The sequence below is a fragment of the Rana temporaria genome, chromosome 1 (genome assembly GCF_905171775.1).
Source record: "Rana temporaria chromosome 1, aRanTem1.1, whole genome shotgun sequence".
Classification (NCBI taxonomy): Eukaryota; Metazoa; Chordata; class Amphibia; order Anura; family Ranidae; genus Rana; species Rana temporaria.
Window position 1 is genome coordinate 495,449,527 of NC_053489.1, and position 12,886 is coordinate 495,462,412.

A 12,886-nucleotide genomic window follows, 5' to 3' on the forward strand; every position below is an offset into this window, starting at 1 on the left:
TGTGTGTGTGTGTGTGTGTGTGTATGTATATATGTGTGTGTGTGTATATATATATATATATATATATATATATATATATATATATATATATATATAAAAAATAATAATTTAGTACAATCTAAAGTATGTTTTTTTTTTTTTTTTTTTTAAAGCTTAATTGAACAAGCTGACAGTAGAAGCTGATTGGCTCCCGTGCAAGGCTGCACCAGATTTTGCACTCTCCCGTTTTAGTAAATCAACCTCAGTTTCATGCACTGATGAGTCCTCCAGAGGCATCAAATGGCTGCATGCAGGTTAAAAGCACGGCTCTATTCTACCTTTGCTAAAATATAGATCGTGTTATTGGATTCATATGTCATATTTAAAGAATGCTTTGCATGTGTCCATGAAGGTTTTACCTTTTTTAAAGCAGTATTGATCCCAAAACCAAAAATGTATTCCATTGCAGATTAGCAGTCAAATGTGGCAGCTGCATCAGTTTTTCTATTCCCCCTCCCTTCTTTTTATTTATTTATATATATATATATATATATATATATATATATATATATATATATATATATAATTTTTTTCTTTTTTTTTTTTCTTTAAATGGGCAGTTTAGCCAGTGAGACACAACTCTGGAGGAATGATTAAAGGTTTTGCATGAATGTATGAAAGCTGATCATTTTTAATTACCCCTGCCAGTGTTTATTAGTTTGTCTTATCCATGTAAACTGATACATTCTGCTGGAGAGCTTGTGCTTTTAAAAACAGACTTGTCTGGATCACCAGATAAAAATGGAGAGCCTAAAAAAAGGGAAACGAGTACAGTCGTCACCTCTATGAATTGGTAAACTGCAATATAATGTTTGCTTTGGTTTAATGCTTGTTCCCACCATGTACCTTGGGCTGTGTTTTTTTTTGTTTTTTTTTTTTGCTATTTATATAGCGCCAATAGTGAGTGCAGCACTTTACAATCTTGGGCAGACAGTACGGTTTAATTACAGGAGGAATCAGAAGGCCCTGTTTGTTAGTGTTTTTCAGGCGCTTTAGCGTTAAAAGCGCTTGAAAGAAGCTGCACCTGCAATCCCAATGTGAAAGCCCGAGTGCTTTCACACTGAGGCGCTGCGCTGGCAGGGTGTCAAAAAAAGTCCTGCAAGCAGCTTCTTTGTGGCGCTTTAGGTGCGTTGAATACACCGCTCCTAAAGCCCCCTTCCCATTGAGGGAGCTTTTTTTTAAATTCCAAAGCGCCCCAGTGTGAAAGGTGTCTTAGCGGCGCTTTACCAGCGGATTTCGGGCGCTGGCAGTGTGACAGGGCTCTGAAAGAACTCGGGCTTTCACATATGGATTGCAGATGAGGCTTCTTTCAGACAATTTTTTTTAACGCCAACGCGCCCGAAAAACACCCCATTGTGAAAGGGGCCTAAAGGCCAACAGTCTGTTATGAGACAATCCCTTGGCAACAATCGGATCGTGTGTACAAGGCTTAAGTGTGTGGTGGTGCACAGACAAAATGCAGCTCGATGGACATGGTGTTAACAAGCCCTCAAAACAGCTTGACGCTAAGTATGCATAAGTGACAAAAGGTGGCTTCCAGCACTTTCATAATGCCCACCCACATGGCTAAGGTGTAAAGGGTATTGAGCCAAACCACTTTGGTATGCATGTTCACTTAGTGAAGCATTTGTCTTGGTGCTCAGTTGGAGGAACCTTTATAACAGTGGTCATCATCCCTGCCATTAACAGGCCAGATTACGTATTACCTTGGGGAGGTGCAGACTAGAATACTGCAATCGCTGAGCAGCAAATGATATCACTTGTGATGTATTCCAGTTATCTTGCAAACCTGGCCTGTTAGTGGGCCCTGAGCACAGGGTTGATGACCACTGCTTTATAACATTCCTTAGCAGGCCTGGTGCTGGGGAGAGCAATATTATTGGCTTTGGTATAGCTATACAAGTGTCGGTTACTTTCTAAAAGGCCCTCAACATGATCTACATCATAAGGTGCTTAATTTCCTCCAGTCTTTCCTTCTAAAGAAAATTCCCAGTGTTTGCTCATAAAACTCTTCCTAAAAGTTTGCTTAGATGGCAAGTGGTTTTACGGAGGAGAGCATTGATGAGCCCTCTAGAGTGGTAATGTTGGAGGGTCTTTAACCACCTCAATACTGGGCACTTTCACCCTCTTCCTGCCCAAGCCATTTTTCAGCGCTGTCACACTTTGAATGACAATTGCGCGGTCATGCAACACTGTACCCAAATGAAATTGATCACCTCTGCGGTTTTTATTTTTTTGCACTATAAACAAAAGAAAAGCGAAAATTTTGAGGGAAAAAAGCAATATTTTGTACTTTTTTTTCTATAATAAATATCCCCCAAACAATGTGTGTGTGTATATGCATGTATGTGTGTGTGTGTGTGTGTGTGTGTATGTGTGTATGTGTGTGTGTATATATATATATATATATATATATATATATATATATATATATATATATAAAAATTTCCTCAGTTTTGGCTAATATCTATTCTTTTACATATTTTTGGTAAAAAAAAACAAAACGCAATAAGCGTATATTGATTTGATCAAAAGTTTTATAGTGGCTACAAAATAGGGGATAGATTTATAGCATTTTTATAAAAAAAAAAAAATTCTAGTAATGGTGGCGATTTGTATTTTTTTTATCGTCACTGCGATATTGTGGTGGACACATTTTTGGTACCATTCCCATTTATACAGCGATCCATGCTAAAAAAAAAATGCATTCATTACTGTATAAATATGACTGGCAAGGAAGGGGTTAACACTAGGGGGCGATCAAGGGGTTAAATGTGTTCCCTAGGGAGTGATTCTAACTTTGGGGGGAGGGGACTGACTGGGGAGGTGACGGATCGGTGTCCCTATGTACAAGGGACACACTATCGGTCTCCTCTCCCTGAAAGGATGTGGATCTGTGTGTTTCCTGCTCAGTTACTGGGCAAACGCAGGGGCACGGCGGCCGCCAGGCATGCGCATCGGGTCCAGTGACGCGGCGGGCATGTGCGCCCCCTAGTGGCTCGGGAAGGCAAAGACGTCATATGACGTCCAAGCACAACAAGAGCCTCATCGTCCAGCCGTCCTATGACGGCGGGCGGTAGGCTACTGGTTAAGCCCAAATTCTGCCCCTTGATTTGTATAGTTTTAGACAGGTTAATTTTTTTTTTTTTTTTGTCATGTTCCCTATCTGTGCTTTGCCATTCACAAAGTACAGTGTGTGTGATGACGTTCTGGCCAGATGCAGCCTATTAAGAAAACAGGTGTTACCGCACCTCTGGTTTTGGGGTCCCTTGAAGTGTCACTAAACCATCATAAAAAAAAGAAAAAAACTCAATAAAAGGTGTAATACATGCCGTTCATACTTGGCCAGTCATGAGACTTTTATTCTGTAAAAAATCTTATTGATCCTGCTGCTCTATATCTCCACCTTCCGTTCATGTTTCTCATTCAGCTAGGGATTTTGTATACACAGTGGTAAATGGCAGCCTGCTCCCTCCCTCCTCCTCCATGCCCACCTAAAATACAATGGGCGTGGGATATTACATGTAGATTGATGGAGGCTTCACCTCCCTCTTATTCTAAGACAGACTGGTGTGGAGGGGTGTGGCATAGCCTGTGACTGGTAGATATCCGTCCACACCATGTTATTGCTATATATATATATATATATATATATAAATATATATAATTGTATGACAATTTAAAACGGTTTGATATTATTTTTGCTCAAGGCTGTTTTTTTTTGTTTGTTTTTTTGAACATGTGACCAGCAGCAGAGGATTAGAAGCTGCTTATGTTGCCTTGCATACAGGCTGGGAAGGAGCTAGGTCACGTGACAGCTGTTTATCGATTAATAAAAGGTACTTAGATGAGTGTTTTAAAAAAAGAAGAAAAAAATTAAATTTAAAATAGTGCCATCATCCATATACAGAAATAGAAGGGACAATGTAAATTAAAGAGTGTGGGGTTTAGATACTGAAACTGGGGAGTGCAAATCTGGTGCAGCTCTGCATAGAAACCAATCGGTGTGTGTGTGTATGTGTATATATATATGTGTGTGTGTGTGTGTGTGTGTGTGTGTGTGTGTGTGTGTGTGTGTGTGTGTGTATATATATATATATATATATATATATGTGTGTGTGTGTGTGTGTGTGTGTGTGTGTGTATATATATATATATATATATATATATATATATATGTGTGTGTGTGTGTGTGTGTGTGTGTGTGTGTGTGTGTATATATATATATATATATATATATATAGTATTTATTTTTTCAAACTGTTACTAAACCCACAACAGTAAAATCAGTCTGTTTTATGCAGTAAAGCATGCTTGTTATACTCACTGTGGAACTTAAGGGGTTAATCCTTCACACTGTGTAAAAAGGCTATTTGAGCCTGTCTTCTCTGATTCTCCCCTTTTACTGTCCTCAATCCATCTACTGATAAAACAGAGCTATGGGGGCACTCTGCACATGGTTAGTTTGGTGTGTATTGCTAAAGGGTTTTTGGTTTTTTTGGGAGGGAGCGTGTGATCAGCACAGGGCCAATCGGTACTGTCCAGAGAGAAAGTCAGGGGTCAAGCAGCCTCATAGGTCAGTGAGGGGAGAATGAAAACTCTTTCTGCAGCCTTTAAAGAGTAACTCCACTTTCGTAGGGAAAAACAATGGCAAATAAAGAACAAATAATAGAGCGTATTCAATTGCGACACAGTCATATTGTAATTGAATGTTTTTGAAAATTACCTTTTTCCTTTTCAAGCTGCAGCTCTGTGATTTTATGAAAATGCAATTTGCCTACTTGGAGGTGTTCTGTACACAGAATGTGTAGCAAAAAGCTCCACAGAAACATTCTTGCTTGTGTGATTGGCTCACCAATTTTCCCAGAAGTCTGCACTAAGGCTGGATTCACACCTATGCATTTTTGGTGCATTTTGCAGATTTGCACTACAGATAAAATGTTCTGTAGTGCAAATCTGCAAAAAGCACTAAAACTGCATAGGTGTGAATCCAGCCTAAGCTACAAATCAGATTTCAGGGCCAGTGCACACCACATCAAAAATGCATGGAAAGTAGGTTAAATGGTTTTCAATGACATAGTTCCAACAAGTGCTTGCAGTTCCAGGTCCAGGAAAAAATAATAGAACATGTTGCATTTTTCTTGCACTGGAACGCTGTAAAACGCATCACTGCCCGGAACACACGTCTTTATTTAGGCTCAGTTCACAATGGAACCGGCTGCGGATCGCACAGGAACGTTTCTCCGTTTCATGGACAAATCAGGGCTGAATCTTTGCCTGAATTTGGCCCTAAAACGGAGCCAAAGACGCACCGTTTCTGTGCAGTGCGCTCTGCAGCCGCCCCAGAGATATGCGAACCAGGTCTATATAGAGACTGTCACATTCTCCTGCTATGCGGAGAAAGTCGCATCCAATTCGCATAGGTGTGAACCCAGCCTTAAGGTTAAGAAAAAAGAGGGCGAAAAAATGCACCAGACTGCATCAAAAACCCACAGGAAAATAATCCAAAACGCGCATGCAGAAAAGCATCCAGAATGCATCAAGACTGCGTTTCCATGGTGTGAACTGGCCCTCAAGAAATCCCTTGCAACAAAAATGTCACTTTTGGTGAGCTACTTCCAATAGGAAATCACTTCGAAAGGAATGCAGGCCCTGCAGCTTTCCTTGTGAGAGCCCTGCAGGTGAGGCAGCTGATTGATAATTCTGAAACCACTCCCATCAGATTCACTTTTCCAGATGGGCACAGAGAAAAACACAGGAATTTCTTCAGAATAACAAAAGGTAGGAATCTGCAACAAAGTTTTGGTAAAAGTCCTTGCAATGTACATGGGTCACCCAGAGGGGAATGTTTTTGTTTTTTTCCTCAACAAAAGTGGAGTTACTCTTTAACCACTTAAGGACCGCCTCCTGCACATATACGTCGTCAGAATGGCACGGCTGGGTACAGGTACGTCCTTTTTTTTTTTTTTAAAGTGTATTTTGTGCGTGTACTCGAGAGAGGAGCCGGACTGCAGGAGTTGGGAGTAGGCAGGCCACCCCCAGAGGCAATCTGCCACCTTTCTCCATGCCCCGGGTGGCAATGGCGGGTGTGTGAGTGGGTCCTCCCACACAGCCCGCCCTACCTGCTCCGCTTTGAAGCCCAACGGGGCAGAGGGACTCCCTATAAGGGAGTGAGAGGATTTGCCCGCTCAACCAGCCCCGTTAGTCCTTTGCCTCTCTTTTTAGCGACCGCGTGGTCAAAGTGCGTGCATGTTAACCCAATTTCGAGTGCGTGTAAGTGTGGTGGTTTTTCTGGGAGGGGGGTGGGCGTACTAAGCGCAGGCTTACCTCGCATAGCACACCCACCGGGAGCCGGGCTGAGACCACCAAACTCAATTCACATGTAGCCGAGACCGGGATCCGAACCTCTAGCTGCAGAGGTGAATGGCTTGTCAGCGCAGTGCCAATCGCGTTGAGCCACCGCAGCTCCGTGCCAGTACGTCCTCTTTAAGTGCCCAGTCCGTGACCGCGGGACCCGCGGACCCGATCGCCGCTGAAGTCCCTCGATCGGTCCCCGGAGCTGAAGAACGAGGAGAGCTGTGTGTAAACACAGCTTCCCCGTTCTTCACTGTGGCGCCGTCATTGATCGTGTGTTCCCTTTTATAGGGAAACGCAATCAATGACGTCACACCTACAGCCACACCCCCCTACAGTTAGAAACACAGATGAGGTCACACTTAACCCATTCAGCGCCCCCTTGTGGTAAACTCTCAAACTGCAATTGTCATTTTCACAGTAAACAATGCATTTTAATGCATTTTTTGCTGTGAAAATTACAATGGTCCCAAAAATGTGTCAAAATGTCCGAAGTGTCCGCCATGATGTTGCAGTCACGGAAAAAATCGCTGATCGCCGACATTAGTAGTAAAAAAATTAATAAAAATGCAATAAAACTATCCCCTATTTTGTAAACGCTATAAATTTTGCGCAGACCAATCGATAAACACCTATTGTGATTTTTTTTACCAAAAATAGGTAGAAGAATACATATCGGCCTAAACTGAGGAAAAAATGTTTTTATATATATTTTTGGGGGATATTTATTATAGCAAAAAGTAAAAAATATAGAATTTTTTTCAAAATTATCGCTCTATTTTTGTTTATAGCGCAAAAAATAAAAACCGCAGAGGTGATCATATACCACCAAAAGAAAGCTCTATTTGTGGGAAAAAAAGGGCGCCAATTTTGTTTGGGAGCCACGTCGCACGACCGCGCAATTGTCAGTTAACGCAATGCAGTGCCGAATTGCAAAAACTGGCCAGGTCCTTTAGCTGCCTAAAAGTCCGGGTCTTAAGTGGTTAATGAGACACTGATAAAAATCACAAGACTTTGTGCTTTAGTAGCACTTTAATCAAACAAGCTGATTGGCTACCGTGCAGAGCTGCACCAGATTTGGAACCTTGCAGTTTTGGTAAATCAACCCCTGCGTGTTTAGTATTACTTTAATGTAACTTTGCCAGGCAACCTTTTTTCTCATTAAAGCTCAATGATATAGCAGCACCCCCAGAACAGAGCATAATCGCACTTCTTCCCCTCGGTAATCAGTTCTTTTCCTGCAAAACATTTTTCTGGATTTGTTGATTCTGTGAGCTGGGTGGAGCTGCTTGAGTCAAGTTGCACAGATCAGATTTCATAAGCTTGTACTTTTCTTAGGAGTGGAGGGAGAATACAACTTGTGCACCGAATTCTGACATGTCTACGGAGGCTCGCAATTAGACCTGATTGCACATCAAGTTAAACCTCCAATCATTTTTCCTTCCTTTTTTTTTTCCTCTCTTTAAAAAAAAAAAAACAGTGAAGAGAAAAGTTCAGGATCTCTATTTTAGACATGCATAGCAATTCCTGGCATTGGACATATTCTAGGAAGATTTGTGAGCGGACGTAGAGCAAATGAACCTGTCAAAACTCGACCCAACTTGTACAAGAGAACAGGATTTGTATGCAACTGGCAGTTCTAAATCATGCCTTTCGTGCTCGAGCTACTTTTTTTTTTATGAACTGCAGTGTATAAATGAAAAATGTCATCTGTACAAATAGTACTAAACAATATTTAGTTGTGTAGTGCAAAGTAGTAGTGTAGTAAACCCTAATGTCCTTTAAGTTTCATATGAATTTTTTTTTTTTTCTCTTTCAATAGCTTTTATTTGAGGTAATCATATATGACAACAAGAGTAGGAACATTGCATCAAGATTAAAGCGGGAGTTCACCCAAAAAAATGTTTTAACATTAGATTGAGGCTATTTAAGGGGAGCAGAAACGGGTATTTTTTTTTAAATCAATGCCGTACTTACCGTTTTCGAGATAGATGTTCTCCCGCCGCTTCCGGGTATGATCTGCGGGACTGGGCGTCCCTATTTGATTGACAGCCTTCGGACGGTTGCATACAGCGCGTCACCAGTTGCCGAAAGAAGCCGAATGTCGGTGCGGCTCTATACGGCGCCTGCACACCGACGTTCGACTACTTTCGGAAATTCGTGACGCGCTGTATGCGACGGTCGGAAGGCTGTCAATTAAATAGGGACGCCCAGTCCCGCAGATCATACCCGGAAGCGGCGGGAGAACATCTATCTCGAAAACGGTAAGTACGGCATTGATTTAAAAAAAAATACCCGTTTCTGCTCCCCTTAAATAGCCTCAATCCCTCTTTCTGTTAAAAAAAAAAAAATAGCCTCAATCTAATGTTAAAAATTTATTTTTTGGGTGAACCTCCACTTTAATGACATTGATACTTAAAGCGGGATTCCGGGCATAGTTTTTTATTTATTTTTTAATACCACAATACATTACATTCAATATTCTTTTACAATTATCAAAAAAAACAAGATCGGTAAATAAAACAGTGTAAACACTTACCTGATATTTGCTCAGCGATCTTGTGGCCGTTTCCATGTTAGCTGTGGGCATGAGAAGCCCAGTTTCTGTGTCTTCCTGGATTTCCCTAGAGAGGTGCATGCTGGGATTTTTAGGCACTGTAATGCCCAGAGACTCCTGGGAAATGAGTGTCATCATTTCCCAGGAGGCAATGGGGGTCTTAGGACAGGAAGTTGAACCACCGCGGACTAGGAACTAGGCAGATTATGAAAGTGAGTAAAACATTTATTTTTAAGATTTTTTTTTTTTTTACATTAAAGGCAAGCTGTTAATAAAAAGTTTGTATTTAGGGTGGAACTCCGCTTTAAACAGATTGAGTTTAACAAGAGTATAACTGTTACATATTTCACTTTATTAATATCAAAAATATCGATCTTAAATGCAATCATGAGAAATAACTCTAACATAGTGTCAGATTCATTTATTTTATTTTATTAAATAGATTATTTATTTATTGAAAGGAATCCACAATGCAACACGACAACGACGGTCACAGAATCACGAAAGGTGTCGTATAAAACAAAGGGTGTTATTTACTAAAGGAAAATCCACTTTGCACTACAAGTGCGCTGCAAGTGAAGTCGCTGTAGATCTGAGGGGGACATGCAAGAAAAATAAAAAACAGCATTTTAGCTTGCACATGACTGGATGATAAAATCAGCAGAGCTTCCCTTAATTTCAGATCTACCACCTCAGATTTACAGCGACTGCACTTCCAAGTGCACTTTAAGTGCAACGTGGATTTGCCTTTCGTAAATAACCCTCAAAGTGTTGAATAGAAAAACATTCCAATGATACATGCGTGTTCACAAACCCATACTGATCGAGTTTGCAAGATGCAGAAAAAATATATACATAATGTGTTACGTTCCCATAGTATTGTAACATTTTTTGGATTTTCAAGAAATGAGATTGTGACGCAGATAAGCTAAAGGGTCGTACATAGGGCCCGAATATCAGGCGACATAAACCGGTTCAATAGAAACCGCTCAACATTCGGCCCGTGTGTATGGCAGCTGGTCCGAGAGAAGCTGGCCATTCGGCTGACTTCTGTGGAATAGAGCATGACTGAAAAAGGTCTGCAGATCGGCATCCAATCAGCTCTCTCAGACAATGTAAACGGCAGCTCCCATGTGCATGTGCAGGAGTGACGTCATAACGGCTCCCGCCACTCAACCTGGAAGGAAGATGGGTGAAGATGGAAGCCCTCTCAGGGTTGACAGCTCACTGCTGAAAGGGCTTCATTCTGAGGTAAGTTTCATATAATGTGATAGTTAGTATCTCTTAACGCAGTTTTTCTCAACTCCAGTCCTCGAGGGTCCCAACAGGTCATGTTTTCAGGATTTCCCTCAGATGAAACAGCTGTGGTAATTACTAAGGCAGTGAAACTGATGAAATCACCTGTGCAAAATAATGGAAAGCCTGAAAACATGACCTGTTGGGGCACCTTGAGGACTTGAGGATTCCCACGTATGCGCAGAATTCCGGCATTCCCGGCATCTACATTTAACAAGCCCTGCACGGTCAGTGCGCCTGTGCATGCGCGCCATAGACAACGGTGCATTCCTTTCTGCATATATCTCCTAAACCGTGTAGGTTTAGGAGATATTGCAAACACCTACAGGTAAGCCTTAAACTAGGCTTACCTGTAGGTGAAAGTGGCTTACAACCACTTTAACTGAATCTTGCAACAAAACGAATTTCGTTATTTTATATTTTAATGGGATATTTCTTTTTCCATTATTTTTAGCTGCAGTACTGCTTTAATGACCAATAACCAGAAGCCTCGCCTGAAAATGGTCATTATGCTGATCTCATTAGTTCAGTACTGCTTGGGTTTTCTGACTTAAAACAAGGATGCAGGGGTTGTGCTCTGACTTCACGTGTTACATACTTGGATCAAGTCGGTCACTTTAAAGCAGTGGTTCTGTCCTCAGGTCCCACTAACAGGCCAGGTTTGCAAGATAACTGAAATACATCACAAGTGATATAATTTGCTGCTGTGATTTCAGTTTTCCAGTCTGCATCTCCCCAAGGTAATACTTAAAATGTGGCCTGTTAGTGGGTCCTGAGGACAGGAGTGGAGAACCACTGATTTAGAAAGTGCTTTGAGACACTCTATGAGGATACTTCTTCAACAGTACTTTGTCTGTTAAAGACCAACATAGGAGACCTCTGTATCACTGGTAGTTTAGGCCAAAGTACCTGAGTCATTAAAAAAGTGAAAACAATAAAAGACTTCCAATGGGAGCCTTAAGGCCCGTACACACGATTGGATATTCCGACAACAGTTGTGTGATGGATGCGTTTTGACCGTCTGTATGCTTCATCGGACAATTGTCAGAATTTTTGACAACAAATGTTAAATAGCCATGCTCTCAAATTGTCTGACAACAAATGTGTGCCGTCGGATTATCCAATCATGTGTCAGACTAAAATCCAAAGTACAAACTCGCATTCTCCGAACCAATGCTAAACATCAGACAACATTAACAGAAGTTGCCCAAAGTGTGGCGCTAAAGACCTGAAAAACAATGTAGTTTTGTGTATGTTGGCTGAAAAAGTTCTGCCGTCTGTATGCAGAACAAATTCACAGCCAACGGCCCTTCGGACAAAATTCCAATTCCGATTTGTCCGATTGACGTCCAATCATGTGTATGAGGCTTAAGACAGCTAGACTCCAAATGTGCTGAGAATACATTACTTCATGATGCTGGAAAGCCTCCTCTTTTCTGAGATTTGGGAGCACTACCAGGATCTTACAGTGAAGCCTCGTACACACGACCGAGTAACTCGACGGGCGAAACACATCGTTTTCCTCGTCAAGTTCCTTGTTAGGCTGTCGAGGAACTCGACAAGGCAAGTTTCTCCATTCCCGTCGAGGAAATAGAGAACTTGCTCTCTTTTTGGATCGTCAAGTTTCTCGACAGTTTCCTCGACGAACGTGTACACGCGACCGGTTTCCTCGGCAAAAAAATATCTCCCAGCAAGTTTCTTGCTGGTTTTTGCCGAGAAACTCGGTCGTGTGTACGAGGCCTGAGGCCCAGTGATCTCACCAGTATCTTCAGGAAGTGTCCAGAAGCCAGGATGCAAAGTAAATCTCTTTTCTCCAGATTTTTTGTTATTTTTCTGCTGGGGTGGGTAGGTGCAGGGTACATGGACCTTGTATTTTCATACAGTCTGCTTTTGGCCCCTTTCATCGTGCAAAAAACAAAAATCGTGCATCGTACAAAAAAAAAATTCCGTGCATGTCCAATAGAATAAAATCGGATGAACTGTCCTGATCGGCTCTCGGAAGCTCTGTACTAACGATCCGATTATCGTACGATCGTTTCGAAAGCAGCATTTTTCGTACGATTTTCGGATCGTGTGTACAGGGCTTAAGTGACATCAAAATCGGACCAAAGTAGGGCAGGGACTACTTTGAAGTCGGAACGACTTGAAGTCGTACTAATATGAATGGTTGTCATTAAAAATCATGGGAAATGACTTGTCATGCTACTTTGCCATCACAAATCGTGGGGCAAGTCGTATAAGTGTGAAAGGGGCCTTATAATGTGCCAAGAGTAGGCGGTAGAAATTCTAAATTATTAAAATGGAGAGGTTCAAGTATTTAGATGATCTTGGAAGAAGGAACAAATACCAGAAGAATGTAAATTGAGAATAGGTGTAATTTACGAGAACAATGTATGAATTATGAGGGTGTCTCCCTGCTAAATGATTGGATTTTTGACAGGGAGCTATTAGAGGTTGTGGGAGACTGAAAGTGTTTTTTTAAATTACAGGTTGACAATGGGTCAGAATTTCTTGCGTGCATGGCAAAATGTGGTGAATACAATATCAATTTACACCATCTGTTTATTGATTACAAAGAGGTCTATAATAGCGTAAGAAGAGATGTAATAAAGTACTGCAGAGATCTGGAGACTCTAAATA